The sequence below is a fragment of the Nothoprocta perdicaria genome, unplaced genomic scaffold (genome assembly GCF_003342845.1).
Source record: "Nothoprocta perdicaria isolate Ctin4 unplaced genomic scaffold, notPer1 scaffold_83, whole genome shotgun sequence".
In the NCBI taxonomy this organism is placed as follows: Eukaryota; Metazoa; Chordata; class Aves; order Tinamiformes; family Tinamidae; genus Nothoprocta; species Nothoprocta perdicaria.
In genome coordinates this window covers 2,264,432-2,284,831 of record NW_020456121.1, presented here as the reverse complement: position 1 = coordinate 2,284,831, position 20,400 = coordinate 2,264,432, and the positions used below count along the sequence as shown (strand labels likewise).

At 40.2% G+C, this 20,400-nt stretch overlaps 1 long non-coding RNA gene across 1 annotated transcript in view; it reads right to left on the bottom strand.

Moving 5' to 3' along the window:
• The window catches only part of LOC112958262, a 127,739-nt gene extending 112,933 nt beyond the window's left edge, over positions 1-14,806 (bottom strand). Inside the window, exon 1 of the long non-coding RNA XR_003251393.1 lies at positions 14,713-14,806. This is a non-coding gene — a long non-coding RNA (uncharacterized LOC112958262). The remainder of the gene's footprint in view (positions 1-14,712) is intronic.
• Positions 14,807-20,400: the final 5,594 nt, after the last annotated feature.

Sequence of the window (20,400 nt, the reverse complement as noted above, 5' to 3'; positions counted from 1 at the left end):
TAAGAGAAAGACCCTTCAATTTAAAACTTAAATCCTTGAGCCTAAAATGAACGTCACTGCTATAGCTCAACAATATTGTATTCTATATAAAATTGGCCATTTAGAACTTGTGAGAACTTTATTGCACTGTCTCACAAATGACAACTAGCATAGTATTCGTGATTAAATGAACACTTATTGTATTTGTAACAGTATTCCAGGAATGTCATAAAATGAGGCATGAAGTCATCCATTTGAGCATTTTTAGAACACATCTTATCTGAAAGCACTGCAAGTATCTGCTTACAAGACTTTCAGCTAAATCCAAAAGAAATTTCTTTCTCAAGTAATGGCATTAAGGTACCGGAATTTTCTGCTTATCAGAGATGTCTCCCAAGAGACTCAAGCCATTGTCATGCGCCTATAAAACAAGGTGAGAAAAGTCTGGGCGGACTTACTCATCCCATCCATTTATAATGTCCAAGAAGAGAAAGCAAATTATGTCCTGAAAGGAGAGCACATGGCAAATGACAGTCAAATTGGATTAAATGTTGCTCTCACCTGAGTGCCAGTTTACCTCAAACATTTACAAAAAAAGAGCCATGCTCAAAACCACAACTTGAATTTTTAGTGGGCATAACGATCAGTCAATATATTTAGGTTCTAAAAAAGAATATATATAATTTCCAAGACTTAAAAAAAAAAAAAAATAACAGTAAAGGTATGGAAAATTGATTGTGCTTAATCCAAATAGATTTACTACACAAATACATAAGTGCTGTACCAAGACCACATTCACTGTAGTTTTGGGAGAAGGTTATCTGCAGTCACTCAGGTCTTGGTAGCACCAAAACACACATCAAGTCATCCTGAAGAACATTCTGGGATTAAGCTCTGGGTAGGGTGAGATGGGGATTAATAAATTCCATTTCCCCTAAAATAATCAATAAACTTTTTCCAAACTCCTCCAGCTCACTCACAGGTGAATTCTGCTTCTTCATAGATACATGTAGCTTTTTATCTACCAGTGAAATAAAATACAACAGATGTTAATGAGTACATAGTTAACATCCTGAAGCCCAAATCATGTTCCTTAGATATAATACTTGACTAATCATTGTATTGAACAGTCAAAAAGCTTCAATTAGATCCCATATAAACATTTAGATTTACAATAGATTTCTACTCTGAGTGTTTAGAAGGTTAAAACAGGGAGGAAAAAAAAAATGCTGTATCCTAGAAAGGGAGGGAAAAAAAATGCTGTATCCTAGAAAGGAGAGAGAAGGGAAGCGGAAAAGAGCAGAAAAAAATCATTTCAAAGAGGATATTACATGAATACAGCAACATTTCCATTGCACCAGATCTGAAAAGAAAGAAGATTGTAGCGGAGCGCTGTCAGAATGTGAATCTTTTCTTTGCATTGGAGAGCAGTTGCATGAGGTGACACTATGTGTTAGCTAAAGTGAGACCCACAACCTGGCTGTGCAAAACCCCTCTAACATTTTTTGTTGGTTAGATAAACATCTCTAAATTAAACAGAAATAAACCATACCATTCTGAGATAACTTCAGGCAAATTTATCTTGGTAGTCAATTACCAAAGATCAGTGATTCTGTATGAAATGTATTAGGCAAAGAGGCTTCTGTCATTTCAAGACATTTTATTTTATTTTACTTTGTTTTATTTTATTTTAATCTGCTCAGCCTTTTTTTGTCTCTCCAAAATATCATTCCATCCCTCCTAGGCAAACACTATCTATCACAAAAGGAGGCATTCTGCCCTGTCAGTGCTGGTCATCCTCTGCCCTACTTCATCCAGGTTCACTGCCTGCTCATCCCAATTGCACAAGTCAGTCACTACTTGACATCAGCAAATTTGGCCTGTAATCTTTTCTTGGTAAGTGCCAGCTTTCCCAGCACCACAGCTGACTGGAAGCCTGTGCATCTGTGATACAAATTTTTACTAAAGTGGTTTTCTAGCATATCAGATGACAAAAATTCCACTGGTTGTATCATGTGTAACATCTGCCTAAAGGATGACATTAAGGGTTTCAGCCTCATCACTTGCTCACTTTCTGTGATCTTTTCTGGCACCACTGCTTTTCCCTAGTTTGACTATCCATTTGAATATGATCTATTAATGGATTTTTTTTATTATTTATTACATTTTTGCATTAACAAGACCGTTAAGCTGAACCCACTGTGAAAGGTGCTGCAAAACCCAGCAAGGAAAAGAGTCCTTTTTATTTCCAAACCTGAGAAGATGACTGACACTGAGAAACCACAGGGAATCCAAGCAAGCAATGAGACAGAATTTGTCATCGTGGCAGAGCCTGTTTTCACAAAGCTTTTGCAGCCATCACCCAGAAAAAAAGAAGTTTTTGAGAGCACAAAAGCATGGCAGGTATTAACACAGAGCTCCCTTCTATCTGAACGAGAAGCCTCCCTGTAATCTTTTGTACCCAGATTGATAATAGCAGAAGGTGTTTTGAGCACTAATATCATTTTGTGATACATGCCTCCCTTCCCAGGTATCTGGCACGAGCTGTTAATATTGACTGTCTGGGGAGATGACAGGTCCTGCACCTGGGCAGGGATAACTCCACACACAGCACAGGCTGGGGCTGAGCTGCTGGAAAGGCAGCTCTGCAGAGAGCAGCCCGGGGAGGCTGACTACAATTATAATGTAGAGGCCAGACACATCTGCCTTGTATATGAAATATGCATTATTTCATAAATGCAAGCAAAAGTAGAAAAAAAGCCCCTTTTCCTTCATTGTTTTTGAATGAGGTATCAGCTCAAGACTTGCCCACGTTAACCACTGGCTTCAAGAGGGCAACTCTCATTTCTAAGTCACATGGGCAAGATCTGCAGAATCAGCCTCCAAATTTGCAGAGCGTTTCTGCAAAAACAATTACCAATGGACAATGTGAGAATGAAGATGTGAGAACAACGAGCATTACTCTACAGCTTAACGTCCTAAAGGATAACCTGTTCCTGTCCTGCAATACTGTTTTCTGCCTTGCTGGACTGGGAGGCCACAGCAAATTGTTTTGGTTCCCTTTCTGCCCCGCCTCTGGCAAAGGCGCTGCGTGAGGGCAGTGCTCRTGTGTGACCTTCGTGCAGCAGCCCTGTCCCTCGCTCCCGCAGATGGTGCCACTTGGGCTCCCTTCTGCTCCCCGTGGCACGTCTTGCTGAGCGGCCGGGCACCGGGCTGCTGCTCTGCAGCACACACCGAAGCAGAAACGCAGCCCCGTGCAGCGCCTGCAGCTGTGCTTGTTCTGCTTGGCACTCACACACGTGTCCTTCCCGAGGAGGCAGCACCGCTTCTGAACACTTGTGATTAAAGTTTGCAATATCATACGGCTCTATGCAGACCCATTTGCTTTTGGAAAGATAAACAGAGCAACTAGCATTTACATGCACACAAGCTCTGAACATCTACCCTCCTGATTCCAGTTAAGTCCATCAGTTATTTATTACCATGCTCCAGGTCTGGAGAACAAGCCACTAGCTCTAAAGAGTCTCTAATTCCTTACATTTGATAGTGTCAGATGGGTTTCACTTCAAAATGTCCTAATTTTGAAAAATTAGTAACAGTCCTCTGTGGGCTGTAAAATAATAGAAGTAGCAAAGTGATCGCGATATAATATTTGCTGTTTTAAAACAATAATTAAAAAAAAAAAATCCTGGCATTCAATGTCAAAGGAATTTTCTGCTGTGAATAAAATCTGAATGATTTCCGAACTAATACACTCTCATTTCCAGAAAATAGGATGATGATAACTTTTCTTAAGAATATTTTTATATACTTTGTAGGGACAACAATAATTTAAAGTGGTATTTGGAATCAAAATAAAGCTACAACTTACAAATTATCCTCACATTTTCTGCATTGACTAGGCTGTTCCTCAAGGGATTGATGGAGAAAAAAAACACCTTTCTCATGGCAATTTCCCCTTCTTATCCTATACTCAACATAACCAGTAGCAGTCAAAGGTCAGGGGACAAATGAGAGCCACTCAGCTAAGTGGGGCTTTGCAAGAGACAAAGATAAATTGATATAGATGTGGGAAACTGGATTGAATGGAGAATTAAAAAGATGTTCCCGGTGGTCTGGCAGCTGTAATAGAAGACAGAAAACAACATATCCTACTACCTATGTCAAGACTATTTACAACAGTCCATCTAAAATCAGCCCGCAACAGTAGTGTGACATATTTTCAAAACCTCATAGTGAAACCTTTCCATCTTGACACAGGTTTCACTCTGCCYTCAGACATGTAAATTCTAGATCGTAGGATATTTCGAAACATAGGTCATATAATTGAATTATCACCTTCATGTCAGCTTCTCTGTTGAACAACAGGACCTCCAAAGGCCGACATGCTTTGCAGCCTTTCTACGAGCAAGCTCAGCTTAGGACCAAAATAGGAAATCTCTCAATCAGTCTTTTGAAGAGATATTCTGTACTTTATGATTTTAAGAAAGTTAAAAAATATAGCTCTCCTTTGAAACTTAAAAACAAAACACATCTTTTTTTGAGAGAGAGACAAAATATTACAGATTCAGTGGGGTTGGAGGTTTAATTTTCTTTTGATTTCATTCAAGCTGCGTTGTTCTTCACTAGCTGATGCCTTACTGGAACAGGAGCTTTATGCTCCGTTGTAAAAATTGCTTCTCTATGTGAAGGGATTTGTCTTCAGGCAGTTGGAGAAGACTCCACCTGATAAATAACTTGAATATTGAACAGACTGSCAATGCTGCATTCATGCAGTGCAGGAAAATTTAGCCCCCATTGGTTATGTTGCCAGGAGTCCTTAAATCAAAATGTGGAGATTCAGTACTGAGGTACATAAACCATGAGCTTTGTTGATCATGTCTCTTGTGACTGCGAATTCCTACCAGGAATACCAGACATAGCTCTGCAAGGTGCTGGCTTCCCTCAGCTCTGACTTCTGGGTGTTGAGCATCTAAAAGACGACAAAAATCTGTTTCTGCAAATGTGCATCTCAGTGTAAAACCTGGAGGGATTCTCCAGGATATTCTTCTTCTCCAGCTGCTCCAACATCCTGGTCAGCAGTTTAAGAATTCTGAAGGAAATTAATAAATACACTTTCCAGAGTAGGAAATTTCCTTTATGGCATAAACTGCAGCAACAGTATGAAATGCCTTCTGGTAAGAGGCCAGTGCCAATTTGTATTTTGATCTAGTGCGATGCTGGTAATCCATTCTTATGTATTTGCATAACTTTGCTCTGTATCAATTTGAGTGACTATTTTTCTGTCATGTGTGCTGTGATATTGAGTAGCTAGAGAAAAGGGCAGCCGGCAGAGGGTAAAAGAAGATGCCAAGGTTATAAACCTGGACTCTTATTTACAGTCAAGCTCTATTTTCACGAGAAACTTCTCCAGCCCAGACATAGGTGCAAGTGGAGAACATCAGAGCTCTCTATCAGGCAAAATCCTCCCTCGCCCATTCCCATAAATTCTCCTCAGTGGCAGGTTTTATTGCCCTGGAGACACCACATGATGGCTATTTATTTAATTGCTTGGAAAGCCCAGCCAAAGGAGGGTGCCTCAAGTTTGGCGCGTTAGCTTCCTGCTCGCAGATTTACAATTTAGCACCACTTGGGTTTTCAGTCTCCTTGTTAAAAGCGTGAGGGGCCCGTTCCTCCAGCTCAAGCACAAACACTTGGTCTGCCTCCAAAGCACCCAAATCCACCAAAAGGCGGAGGGCCGCAGGGCAGCCTGCCTCCAAACGGGTGCGTGCCGCCCCTCAAACCGCTGATTAACATTCGACATGTTCTTCAAGCAGAGCTCTATATCAAAATCAGTGTTTGCTCTGTCCTGTCCTTTCCTTCCCTCCTCCTGCCTAATTTTGTAGACAGACAGCCATAATACGCAATAGAAACATAACTCTTTAAACTGAAAATGTCATCACTTAAAAATACAAGAGAGTGGTATGTGTCATGTATGTCTGCAAAATGCAGTTGCTGTCTGTTACAGTCTGTAGCAACTTTTAAATCTGTCATCACGGCATGAATTTCATATTAAGCTCCTTCCCAGTGCTTTAGCCAGGAAGTAAAGGGGGGAACATACTGTATCATTTATGGGCATGCTGGTGCTGGGTCAACCATGACATCACTCTCCACTCCGCTGAGCTGTAATGAGGTGAAAAGGCAGCTTTAGAACAACATAGCACTTTATTTATTAGGAAAATTTAAGTGTGTGTGTATTTCAATTTATGATAAAACCGAAAACAAAGGTTATGGAGTATAGCTCTCCTCCGGCACAAAGTATGGGGCAGCGGGGGAGGCAGTTTGTAGTTGGTGAAAGATTTAATGCCCATAAAGCAGGGAAGAGGGAAGGTTCTGGGCAGGCTGAAATCCCGTATTGACAGCGCGGCCAATTAGAGATGGTGCCGGGCACATTGTGCTGCAGTCGGATTGCRCTGTACCCTTTGATCAGGGGGTGCCACTGAAGCAAGAGGCTAGTCCAGGCTAGCTAAAATTTTGACCAGCTACAATCATGAAATATGCATGAAAGCAGACTTATAAAATGATCAGAGGGGAAACAATTTGGTGAAGGGTGAGGGCTGTCAATAGCCCTTGACTGCAGAAGGTTCCCTACTAGCTACACCGCTTTTTTAATGGCTTTGGGTAGCCAGCAGTTTACAACATCTCTCCAAATTAGTGCTTAAATACAAGGGGGATATTTGTGCTTTACAGTAAGGATTCTTTTTGCTCATAGCCAGAGGTGGGACAAGGGGGCTACAAAATAAATAGCAAAGCCCAATGCCCAACAAATCAGACTTGCAATTAGCTGCTCTCATTCCTTCTTTTCCTAACTATTTCTTTCAATGCTCTATTCTATATTTAAACTTGGCATCATTATTTTTCATGCCTAAGTGAAACAGTAATAAGCATATTTTTTTATTGCAGGCACAGTACCGGCACTCAGCGTTTTCTGGAAAGCACCACACAAGCATTGTGTCGCTTGCTTCCCTCCTACCTTCTTTCTAATGGTCATCCCACCACCAGCTGATGCCTCCAGATGATCATTAGCTTGGGAATCCTGTCTTCCCTGGTATCCAGGGGACACCTCCCACAAACAATGTGGTAAAAATATTTTTCAAATCCCTTATGTTAGCTGTCTACAGCTGTTTCCTCAACAGATTTGAACTGAGAAAACAGCAGGTCCATAAGGTGAATTCTAAGCATGGCTGTCATGAAGAAACCATTACATTGCTACCTATAATTAAATTCAGAATTATATTTCTGTTTAACTAAGAAAGGTAACATTTGATATTCAGATTTGTTTTTCCTGTTGCAAGACGTTTCTTCAACACGTCTGTTCCCATGAAAGATAACCAGAGAGTGGCAATCTCTTGGCAGAGCATGTAGGGCTCTGGCCTTCCTAAATCTCACAAACCCCTTACACTTAACAACTGTCTGATCACTATTTAGCAGAAAAAGCTCCAGGGAAAACACAGATGCAGCGTTATTCCCTGAGAAGGGAGTAGTCTTTTCTTCAAATCAATGGTAAGCCAATGTCACAGCATGGTGCTAACATACAATATACTGCTGGAGTTGTAATTTTTCACATGAAACATAAAACTTAATTCCTCACTGTTCGTAGAAGTTTAAGATGCCATTATAGATTTCTCAAAGCAACTGTATTATTACTGGCYAAATTCTAGCATAGAGAAGTTAATTTAGGGAAGCAAATTTGTCCCCCAAACAGAAAATCTTTTACATTCACACCCATTTCAGGCAAATAAATAGTATTCAGTCCAAAATAACACCTATACAGCACTAAATATTTCATAAGTTATGTTCTTCAAAGTACATGTAAGAGGAAACTCTAAAGAAAAAAAATGACACAACTCGTGCAATGGACAACTCCTCAACTCATATACAAGCAAGATCTAGAAATCTTTTATGTTTTCCTGTGTATTATTCTTGGAGGTTTTTGGAAGGTTGTCCTCCTTTTGTCTGACTGCCTTGCCTTATTCCAGTTTCTCCCTATTCTAGTTGGATTTGGTCTATCTACAAATTACCACGCTCAGGAAGAAAGGTTTATAGAAATGCCATCAGCATAAGGTCTCTGCTTTGACTTGTAAAACATTTTCTCTAAGCCCTCTCACATGTGTTACTTGTCTCAGATTCAGCATGAACCAACAATAAACATTGTTCTCCATCTCTAGCCATGATGGAAAACACCTGGAAGACAAAAGATGGCAGAGAGAATCAAAACCAACATTATACAGCATGAAGCATATTCATTCTTCCAGTGTTTCCTCACTTGTTGGCTTAAATTGAATTACACTGTGGTGAGTCTGGCTCTTTATCTGCATTTCTTATTAAATTGCTCGCTGTTAGCATCTGTCTTTTCATTATATTTTGTAGCCTTTCCCATTAATAACCTTAACATATGCCCCTGGATCACTTCTTCTTCCCCTGAATCTATTTTGTCCGCTTCAGATTCCTGAGACCACTTCCCTTCTCAGCGTATGAAACACCTTAGAGTGGGGCTTTTCTTCCTCTCTTCTACTAATTGTCCCACTTCTTGCATGAGATGCTACCTTCTTCAACAGGTAGCCCTTTGTATTGCTCTGTTTTAAGTAGCTCTGCCTCCTGTCACTCCCAGTCACACCAAGTAGCACAGCACTCCTCACACGTCTGCCCTACAAATCTACAGTCTTCAAAAAGGAGTACAGAAAAAAAATTATGTCACTGTATGAATCCAAGATGAGTCACCCTTAGCACTGAACATAGCTGTGGTCTCTCCAACTCAAAGAGATGCAGCAGAATTTAAAATTGCAAAGAGAAGGGCAGCAAAGACAACTAGGGACTTGGAGTGACTTCTGCATGGGAATGATTAAGGAGAGCAGGACTCTTTGGGCTAAAGAGCAGCCCCAGGGAATACGTGATCCTAGATATAAAAGTCACAAGTTGCATGGAGAAGCTGAAAAAAATGAGTCTGTTCTAATATAAGAACTAGACAGTGTCAAATGAAAATAGTAGATCAACCAATGCACTGTTTAGCTACAGAAATTAGACACAGGATGCTGTGGATGCTGAAGGCTCGCTTGGATTCATAAAGCTGCTAGACATATTTATGAAAGAAAAATCCATCCAAGACTATTAAATATGTTATCACCTCTGGTTGAAGAAATCCCAGAGTTATATGTTGATGAAGGCTAGAACACACAGGGGAATAGCACTGCATGTTTGACCTCATCCCATGCSCTTCCATATGGGCTGTTGGAGAGGGACTTTTGGGCAAGGCTGGGAGAGGGACTCTAGTAAAGCTAGGAATGGAATTTTAAAATCTTATCTTTTGCCTCCAGTGCTCCAGTTCCCATTCCGAGCTCAAACCACAGTTGAAGGTTGGTTTAATCTCAAGCTCTGACCTGAGCTCTGGAGCATAATGCAGATCCCAGTCAACCTTCTCCTCCAGCAGCAGTAACATTCACTCAGTGAGCACGAAGCACCCAGCTAAGCAGCAGCAAGATCCACAAACGCTTCTCTGATAATGTCTTTCCTCCGTGCGTTATACGGGGTATTAGGTTGGCTTTAAAGTAGGATAGGGGTGTTGCTTCCAGCATGTTCACTAGCTGACACCACACACCTTGCATAAACACTTCACCTACGTTCTGCCTTGTTCACAGACAATAGGGTTATATTCCATTTTAATTCTCTAAATCTTTCCCACAGTGCCTTATAATCTCTGCAGAACRAGCTGAAAGGGAAGAAGGAGACAATGAAACGCAGCGCAGGAAGATGCCAAATCAGTCAACCCCCACCCCACGCACACACAAGCAGCGCCAGCTGTAGTCCAATTAAACTTAATCTAGTCACATGCTCATGTGTTCCTCAGAAATTAGAGGAAATCAATTCAAATGCTAATGAGAAAACCCATAATTTATTATCTGCTGAGGAATGCATGTTACATTAATTTTAACTGTAAACAATTATTTTTATTGCAAGATTAATTACTCCATCTTACACAACTTCCTTTTTTCATATTTTTTGAAGGAATTAGTTTTCTGCTGCTGTTTTGTTGATCTGTCACTGTATTTTAAGCCTGGAAAAGTATAATTAATTTAGGGATACTGCAAATGTGGTTTTCTATTCTTCTGTCAAAGGAAAGTGGGATAAATGCCTGGGGCAAAATACAGAAAGATCTGGCTGAAGCTCTTGGCCTAAACAAAAATACAAGAGCTGGGAAAACAGTGTATTCTTTTTTTGGGCGCTGAAGTTAAACACGTAGGGTAAGGAAAAAGAGAAAGTTTAAGCCAAAGGGAAAGTTAATTTCTCAAGTACTGGCCAAAAATCATAAAAGGCAGAATTTTGAGTTAACACAAAATATCATTCAACCAGAGGAGTGATCTGCTTTATTTTTAATTGTTACCTTTTTACTTGACACTTTCTTTTCTTCCCTCTTCTTCACAGTCAGAACGTTTCCAGACAYCTCGGGGACACAACACAAGGCGGCCCCGCGAAGGGAGCAGCGCTTGGGGACGGGCCGTCCCGCTGCCTCGCTGCCCGTGACACAACCAAAACAACCCAAACAGCATTTATGCTGTCAGCCCACAGGCATCTTGGAGTTGTCTGAGAAGCTCATTGTAATCTTAAAGAAAAGTCCATAGTAAAATGACTATTATGCTAACTTTTGAATTAATTATTTTTGGGTTTCATTTTCAGCACCAATTCTAACGTCTTTATCAAAASAAATACCAACATGAGAAATGCATTTAAAGAGTTAATTTAATGGCTGGACAAGCAAGAAATATCATCCAATATATGGTAGTTTGAATTCATATCAATTAATAAAAATTGGCTCAATACAACTCTGAATCTGAGACTTAAGCTACAACTGAATAGGAGATTTTATTTATTGACAAGTATTTTAATGCCACCATTGGCCACATTACTTTACGTGAAATATGCAGCATATGTAGCTCTTTTCCTCTTTGCCAATCCTTCACGAAATTGATTTTCACTTCCACTAATTTATTAACTATTCATAATGCATTCAATGAACACTTTAAGCAAATCTAACTTTGTGCATCATTTACAAATTTTTATGCTGCTTTCTATGCTTGTCATGTGTCTGGTAAACACAGTCACGTTTCTGTTTATAATAAATGGCTGGGAGACTTTTTAAATGAGACAAAAATGAGACAAAAACATTGCAAATGATAAAACTCAAAGAATAACAGATAACCTTGTTCTGCACAGACAGTCTCATTCCCATACACATAGCGAGACAGATAAAATGCCATCAGTCTTCAAACTGTAGTGCAAACAGAAGGGGCACTGCAGAAAATATGCACGAGAAGCACCTGAGGACGAGTTTCAGAAAGCTGGACAGAACAAACTGTTCGCTCTCAAACACAGTGCTTTCAGTTCTAAATCAAACCAAGGCAGTGCAGACAATCAGGGGCCAGTTTAGAACACATTTAGGGTAACATCTTTGCAAAAACGCCTGATTTCTTTGAATGCATGGAGCTGCCTCTGTCGCCGGGCTGCGGAAGGCAGAGYAGGCAACCCAGGCACAAAAAGAACTGAGGAAACGAGGATTTACACACTCCAAGACCAGAAAAAAACATGTGGAAACCTACAGCAATGGACCTTCACTGCCATTCCCCTCCTCGCTCCCTACAAACACACACACTTCTCATCACAGCTCGACTGCAGCTTTTTTAAGAAAGAGTATCTAAATCTTCTTATAAAAATTTAAGTGATGGTGAGGTCTCTCCCTCACCTAGCAAGCTATTTCTGCATCTAATTACACTCACAGCCAGAAAATGGTGTCTTATTTTAAGATGTAATTGGTCTGCATTTGGCTTCCAGCCATTGGCTCTCACTATGTGTGCTTTGTCAGCGGGACAGGAACCCCCACTATTTATATTTTTCCCTCAGAGGGTATCTGTGTGCTTCTCAACCTCATCTGCTGCAAGCTGAGTAAGCGGAACTCCTTGCTTCTTTCTCCACAAGGCGAGTTCTCCAGCACGTGCATCAGTTTTGGTACTTTTAACCCAATGACCTCCATATCTGCCTCTTGAAGTGTCGTCTCCAGAACACGGTGACACAATCTTACCAGCAATCTCACCAATACTTGCTGTAGAAATGCATTTGTTTGACTCCTTTCCTGCTGCAAACACATTTTTCCTCACGCATCCAAGAAGCCCTTTGGCTCTTGTAGCTGCGCTGCTGCACTGACAGCTCACACTGAGCTGAATAAGGGGCTACATTCCTCTCAGGCAGAATCATTGCTTACATTCTTAGTTTCTAGGTGTAGCATATCTTATATCTGGTGACACTAACATGCATTTGGAAGTAACAGCATGCATTATTATTGGTCAGTGAGCATGTTAGCTGGTCACTGGGATCCATTCAAGATTTGTGCTTTTTCCTTATTATTACTAATTCAGTAGTGTTTGCTTTACCTACAGACTTCACCAGTTAATAGTTTTCATCATTGTTTAGTTCTCTGATTAAAATATTAGTGTCAAAACAAACCCAGATCTCTGGGGAACTCCTCTGGAAATGAACCCATCAAATTAATCTCTCCCTGTGCACAAGTATATTTTGATATCTGTCATTGGCCTACTCTTAATCGTTTTAATAAGCATTCTGTTAACCTGGCACTATGTAAGGCTCTTTATTTTTTTCCAATCAACATGGCTTTAACACTAAAAATACGAGCAGACAACTGCAAACAATAGAGTCRCCCTGGCTCAGAAATTAGTGTTTATGGTTTGGACATGCATTTAGCCACGCTAAAGACACATGCCAAGCAAGTGTGGGGTTCTGTACACCTAACACATATATTCCCCCCTACTCTGCATGCCTCACAGGGGGGCAATGACAGAAACATCATGTAGAGCAACATCAGATGCTTGTACAACCTTGTGTGTTATCACGAAACTCCCCACTAATGATTTCCAGCCTGCATCTTCTCAGATGACCCAAAGTTTGTGGGTCTGACGTAGCCTCCTGCATGCAAAGCTGTGCTGTCTACACATTGCACGGGCCAGTTTTCAGAAGAAACTGATAAATGCTTAGTAAAACCTTGTTTTTCTGAGGGTCCTGCAGCCTGGATTAAATGTGTGGGCTGTGTCTAGTGGATTCGGTTTATCTCTTGGTTTGCACATGCTTCAGTTGCAAAGCTTCTGTCAAAAGCTCAGCTGCCGATTTTTTACATACTTACTATATGGTTTTCAAATACGTAAGTGTTCTGCAAAGCTAAAGGCTAGTACTCGATCACAGAGACTGAAATGCTTTCCCCAGAAAGATTCTTCCTTGTTTGGAACCTAACCTTTTGGGTAAATGTGTGAACACAAAGCTTGAACCTTGCAGGGTCATTTGCTGCTTATCAGAAGCCATGATGAATATTTGAGTAGTTGCACAGCCTTAAATGTGTGACAGTTACCTGTGTAGTGCTGTAGTTTCATCACAGATAACGTTGTGAGTATTCCCAATACAAACTCAAACCCGTTATCCTATGAGTGGCTGATATCAGATCGTCTTTGTGGCTCTAAGTATTTGTGCAGATGAATTCCCACTGCTGATGAACATATAGATGAATTTGCTCTGTGTAAAACAAACTCTTTTTCACTAATCAGCCTTTTGCATCTTGACATTTCAGTGGTATAGGGTATACATCCTTTCAGCTCAGTCATCAGAATGTAATAAATCTTCCCACTAGTCTTGTAATATTCTTCTCAATACTCATAGTTACAAAAATTTAACTCTTGACTGCATGTTAAAAATGTAGCGAGGATTGATTGTTAAAGTAAAAATCAATTTGAGGGTTTTGGCGATTTAACAAGCCACAAATGCATTTAAATGTATCACAAAAACTTTGATTGATTTATAACTTTGTAATCCATCCTTCCTCATCTATTATCCTGTAAGTACTATATTAGCAATCATTAGTACCAAGATGAGATTGAACACTGACATTTTCCTGACACAGTATGACCATAACTGGAATCTTCTAATACACAAATGCTTTTACCTGGCTATTAATAGTGTCCTCCACTAAAGATGGACTGGTATTGCCAGCCGTATTGAGCGACTGACATTTGCTATCAATCCTGGAAGTGTCTGCCCGGATGGTTGTACCTACCGGAACAACGGCGGAGTGCCGGGCAGACTGCTCTAATACTATTCTTACCAGTACTTTCATTTATCTCTGTAGAAATACAATCATTTAAAATTAAATCCATCGTAGTAAGGTCGAGGTGGATATTTTTCAAGACCTTACAATCCAAATCTGACTCTGATCTCCATGAAAAAAATTGTTTTTGCATTTCTGCAAGCTTACAACTCCACCATGTGCATAACTTGTCAAGACTTCTGGCCCAGAATAAGACCAGAAGTGATGTCAAATACAGATCAAGGAGCTTACTGCATCAGAACTATGTGCTCTCATTACAGTACTACTTCTTCTAAGGTTTTAAATTATCTCTAAGCAATTTAATGATGAAAGATCAAAAGGTCTCTACAAAAGAATTAATGACTGAGGAGGATTGCCATTAATTTCATTTTAACCAATTATAAACAAAAACTATTTTTGTCACATACACAGTCTAAGAAGGCCGTTCAGTTCTACAGATTACATCCTTTCTATACGCCTGGTTTCTTCCTCCCTGTCATGTCATGTCCAGGCAAATTTTTGAGAGGTGAAAGTCATGCCTGAACTGTTAAACTTCTTACCAGAATCGGATGTTGTGGCAGGCAGTCTTGACAGCAGGTTCTTCCGCAGCAATCGGTGGTCGAGCCCCACTGAACTCCTGCAGCTTCTTCATATCTCACAGGGCTTCAGTGCACTCTTTCACCCTAAAAATGGATGCATGTAAAGGCTTATTGGGGACAATTTCTTATCTCCTTTATACCACTGTAAATAGAGCAAAACTCTTTTAATGCTAGTGATGTCAATTTGCATTTACACTTGAGTAAATCAGCTCAAGCTTTGTCATTTCGATTTGCACTTTTAACATTAAAAATTCCCATTAACATCAGCCAAAATACTTACCTATTTAAGAACATCAARACAATGCCAACAAACAAGGTTTGAGACATTTAAAGGTGCAAAGCATTATACAAATGTAATCTATTTCATAATATTACAAGAATACRGATACGATTGGTCAAGAAAACTGCAAATACATAAAAATTAATATGAATAGTTTGCCCTGCAAAGAAAGAGGGTTGAAGTCTCCCCAATAAGTCAAGATGACTTCTTTAAATCCAGCTTCTCTATATTGCTCACAGGTCCTCTTTATTCACGCCCAATCAAGGAATTTTTCAAGATTTCATCTAACCTTCCTATTTATTTTTCATTTCAGAGAAATGAAGAGTAATCAAACCAACAGCTAAATGTTGCGTTCTAGAATATTTATGAAACAAATTCCTAAGTCTTTTCTATAGATATGTTTTCCCTTCGATGCACTTTCTTTCTCCCAGAGAGCACAGGAAAATTGACACCTTTAAGAGTTTTTTTTTAAACATTGATTAGTTTAAACATTAAGTTGTCACGAGTGTAAAATGAAATTTTACTTACAAAACTTTTAGGTACAACTAAGTACATTAGTAGCATTACTGCACGATTAGTCTTAGCAAATTTAATAGCCTGTCTTTAAGCATCTGCAGGAGCATTGCACCGTTTGCAAGTGCACATTAATTAGTTAATAGCTCATATTATACATTAATATCTCGGCACCAATTCTTCAAAAATTATTCAAACATTTGTCTAACTCATGTAAGTAGTCCCATTAACATCTATAAAGCTACTTTTACGAGCAAAACAGAGTTCATAGGTATATCCAGGATTGAAGGTTTGAGCATCCTTCAACTTCTGAATAAAATCATGGTTTTATATTTGTASTCTTGGTCATGCAAAGAGTAAGTGAGCTGTCAGTACGTTCCAGGCTCTTTATTCCAGCAAGTCCTTGCAGAATCTGGGGCCTTTAGTCATAAATAAATCAGAACAGTTTCCCGATTCATTTCAGTCCAGGAGTTCTTTGCATTTTAAATTTCCTGATAAAATATTACCTTTGTGAATATTAGCAAGTTTTAATTTGTACAGTGTATGGACTGTACTAATATTTTAGTACTACATTTCCGTCCTTTGCAATGAATGATGTTTGGTTAAAAGCCTATTTCCATTATGTTAGATTGTGTGCATATTTTTAATGTGTACATAAACGTATATATAATGTGCATATACAAATATACACACATATACACACAGACTGCTCTTGACACATTTCTCTGTTTTCCTTTCCCTCTTGTAGGTGGCTATTAAGTGGAAACCTAGCACACCAGAAGACATTTTAGATGGCAACAGTTTAACCACTTCAGCCCAGGCTGTTTCTTGTGCAGTGGATTCTGTCCTCCTCACGCCAACAGCACAGGAGGGCTCCTGTTTAGCTGATGGAGACAACGTGCAGATTAGAGACCCGTCGGTCAGCAGCGGGGCAGAACACGGCTCTCCTTTGTTTGCCATTCTCACAAGGAAAAAAAAAAAAATTAAATCTAAAAGTATTTTACACGTAGTTAAAAGAATTAGCAGGGTACTCTCTACTCATTACAGACTCATCCTTGTAATCACGCAAGTGTAAGGAATTCTTTTGTTCTGCCTTTGTATCCGCACAGAAACGGACTGTGTGTGAGCACTGCCTGCATCCCGCACTAATGACGGACCCGCTCCACCAATACCAGCTCATCAAACCTACAGCAATTTATCACCACTTACACTAGTCCTACAGGAGCTYACAGGGTTGCAGTGCGATTTAACAGACACAGTTACCCTAAAGAGCAGAGTAACGGSCTTTTCAGTGTTGGACCCCTGGAATAAAACCAAGAAACAAACACCAAAGAACCCCGGGCTGCAAGGCCAAGGCTCCTGGGCTCAGCTATGAACGTACATTGGCCTCCAGAACACGCATCTGTCCCAAGGGCTGGTCCAAACCCRTGGAATAAACTCCCCCAAAGAGGACGGGCTGCCACAAACCTCAGCCTCTCCACAAATATTAATATAGACTTTGATCTCTTCAGAATCACTTTCATATTGACAAAAGCTAGATAACAATCAGGATATACGTTCTGCTCTAAATCAACAAATTGTCCAAATCTCAGTTTAGTTACAAAACAGTGACATATTGAGTCTCTTAAACCTAACAATCGCTATCACTGGATTCATGCTGCATCCAAATAAAATTTAATTCACATTTAAAATAAAATGTTGATGTATTACAGTATGTTTTTTATTGCTAGCAGTGCTGCTGGCTTCATGAGAACACTTTCTCAGTATACTGCTACTGGGAGTTAAAGTGTATTACAAGAACCATCCTTTTAACGCCATCCTGGCATTAAAACTACAGTTTGGTGAGGTGGAAATTATTTTTTAAAAAATTATAGAAATTACAGTTCACAATGCCAGTTTTGCTATCCGTATATGCGTGAGTATAAAATTTATATAAAATCTCTAGTGTCCAGAACAGGGAGCCACTGACAGGAGCTCTTGCAACGCGTGTTCTCACCCGCACAGCGCAGCCCGCGGCCCTCGTCCCGCACAGAGACAGGGCAGCCCGATGCCCCTGCTGGCTCTGAGGCTGGTTTCTTGCTCTCTCTGTGTGTATAAGACAGAGCTGGACATGCAAAATACACTGTGGACCCTGCAATATCACACACTTCTTCCATCAGAAGTCAGTCAGAAGGCATTGCTACTAGCTCTTTTGCAGCAGCCCATCTTTTCTATCCAAAATCAATCAAGGTATAAATTTGAGAAAGACAGACCCAGTTTTAAATGCGCAMCCTAATGTCACCATACCCACATGCAAGATTTTAATAGTAACACAAATGTCTCACGCAGCTACGTGGAGGAACGACTGTCATTTTCAGGTGTGCTTTCAGGTGAAAAGCACCACAGAAAATTGTTCACAGTTTTAATTTACACTATCATCCCATAATTGTGATAAAACCACCTCTATTCATACACCCAAACGTCCATCCAGACAAAGAAATCCCCGCCGGTAACCTTTTCCCAGCTCTGTGTCAGCCGTTCATTTTCGTTTTGCTGATGCTTCTCTTCTCCCCTTGGTTAACACGTTCCTGGGAAGGCCGTTTATCTCCCTTCCCGAGCAGGCCTTGCTTGGGAAGCCACAGCCATTTTCTTCAGGATGGAAATGCTGCCCTCAAGCTGCCACTGCAACCTGCAACAAGGATGCTTCATTGCTTCGGAAAAGACCCTGGGGACTCTTATTCATACACATATTTATCTTCTTCGTGAGGTACACACAGATTCCCATTGTGCAGCAAAGCTCTGTGAATCCCCAAACCTGCACCTTTCCGGACACGAAGGTTTGCTCAGGATTAAGATTAAACTGCAGCATTTGGGGGAAAAGAGGAGGACTCGTAGCAGAAAGCACTACAGTCACCGAAAGGCCCTGGATCAGAGTCAGACCGTGCCTTTTGCTGTGTTCCTTCCTCCTCATTTCATCGCCTTTCAGGTCTCTGTTCCCTTGCAGTCACCTCTGTCCCCTAAAACCTACGGGTTTCTGCAGCTTCATTCTTGACCCTCGGCTATAATGCTATTATTTTCCTGCACTCTCTCCAGAACATTCATCTACATCCGCCTTTTTAATAGCATTGTTAATGATTTGAGGGGAGTAAATCACAGTCAAGATAATGGCTGCAAAAAATTAATAGACATGATTTTTATGATATAATATACTAGTATACTAATCGTCAGAACAGTTAATTGAAAAGCACTAAATATTTTATTATCCATTTGGTATTCCTTCACCTTTTACTGTTCATACTTCTGTTTATTTTTCTTTCTTCAGAACCCTTTTTACCTACAAATCCATCCAATTTAACAAAAATTGCAGCAACACAGCATCTAGCTACAGCATTTCAAAAATACTTGAGAAACCGAGCATTCAGCTTTGAACACTGAGGCAGAGCAGGAGAGTTTCCATCTCAGTATCTAGAAAATCTGCTGTTAAAGGAAGCCCTATTTTTTCAGTCAATTTTTTAAAACAGGATTTATATTAGTGTGGGTCTGACGCCTGCAGACTCGTCACAGCCATCGAGATGAGACACTTAAAGGGACAGACTTCTTGTCAGTCCCAGCCCCTGTTTTCCCTTCAGTTCTGGCCAACAAGCTCAGAGGGCAAACTCTGCAAGAGACCTTGCATAAATCAAGGGCTTCTTCCAAATCATCACAGCTAAAGCTTGTTTTCTGCACGAAATTCCGAAGATGGGCTTTGTTTTCGTAGGCAGAGGGTTGTGGGTTTTGTTCGCTGGGGATTTTGACTCCGATGTTAACATTTCTCTTACAATATTTGAAAAAGGCAAGGCAGATCCTTTACACAGCCAATGGCCAGCAGTGAAATGATTAATCATGTTGTTTGGTATTTGTAAACACACCTGGGGCTTGCTTAAGTAACAGACTTACTCCTTCCATAAATAAATACATTGACTGAAGGCAAAATCAGTGCAAACTCTGCTCTGTTTTGGGGGCTTTTGATTTTCACATTTTGAGCTAGGTTAGCAGTTGCATATATTACGTATGTAATTTTAGAAACCAAAGAAAGGGCAGCTACCACACTAAGCAAGATTCTCTGTAATAAATAAAACAAAATTCTTTGTGCTATCCACATTCTTATACCCTTCCTGCCAGGGCAGCTCCCTCATGATCCTGTGACTGTTAATGTAGTTATACATTTACACGGCTACATAAAATTGATGCTAAATTAGCAAAGCAGACACTCAAAGTTTAGCAGAAAGCTCCACGTAGTCTGAGATGAAGCTTTTGATGAGATGCCTGCATGCAGTGTTTTTCCATAGATCTCTGCCTCACTCACCAAATGGAGTCTTTTCTGTAGATTTACCACCTAATACATGGTGCCAAATATAGGGTATTTTCAGTTCTATGCAGGCTTCTCTCCCTAGAGTTCCTCAGTACAGCATGTACATTCAATTAAGAAGAAAGTACAAATCAACAGGATTATGCAGTATTATTTTCTGCAGTCTACTTTGTTCTTCATAATTTATCTTTAATTATCTTTATCTCTTTTATTATTTTCCTTTTTCTTCTGAAAAGAGAGTAAAGGCACAGCAGACATATATCAGTTACCATGGGTATCACTAGTAATTTTGGATGCTCATAAAGATTTGCTAACTCTCAGATCACCACCCATAGCACTATTTAGGTTCCTGCATTCGAAGCACAGTTCCCTTGGACTTTCTTTGCCAGTGCTGAAAKCTGAGCCCTGTCCATCTCCTTAAACTTAATCCTTTGAAGACCTCTGTGGGTCAGCGCCTGAGCACATAACGCTCCTTTCCCCTGTGGCAAGGCTCTGACCCCAATGGTGCGAGCTGCAGGCCAGCACCACG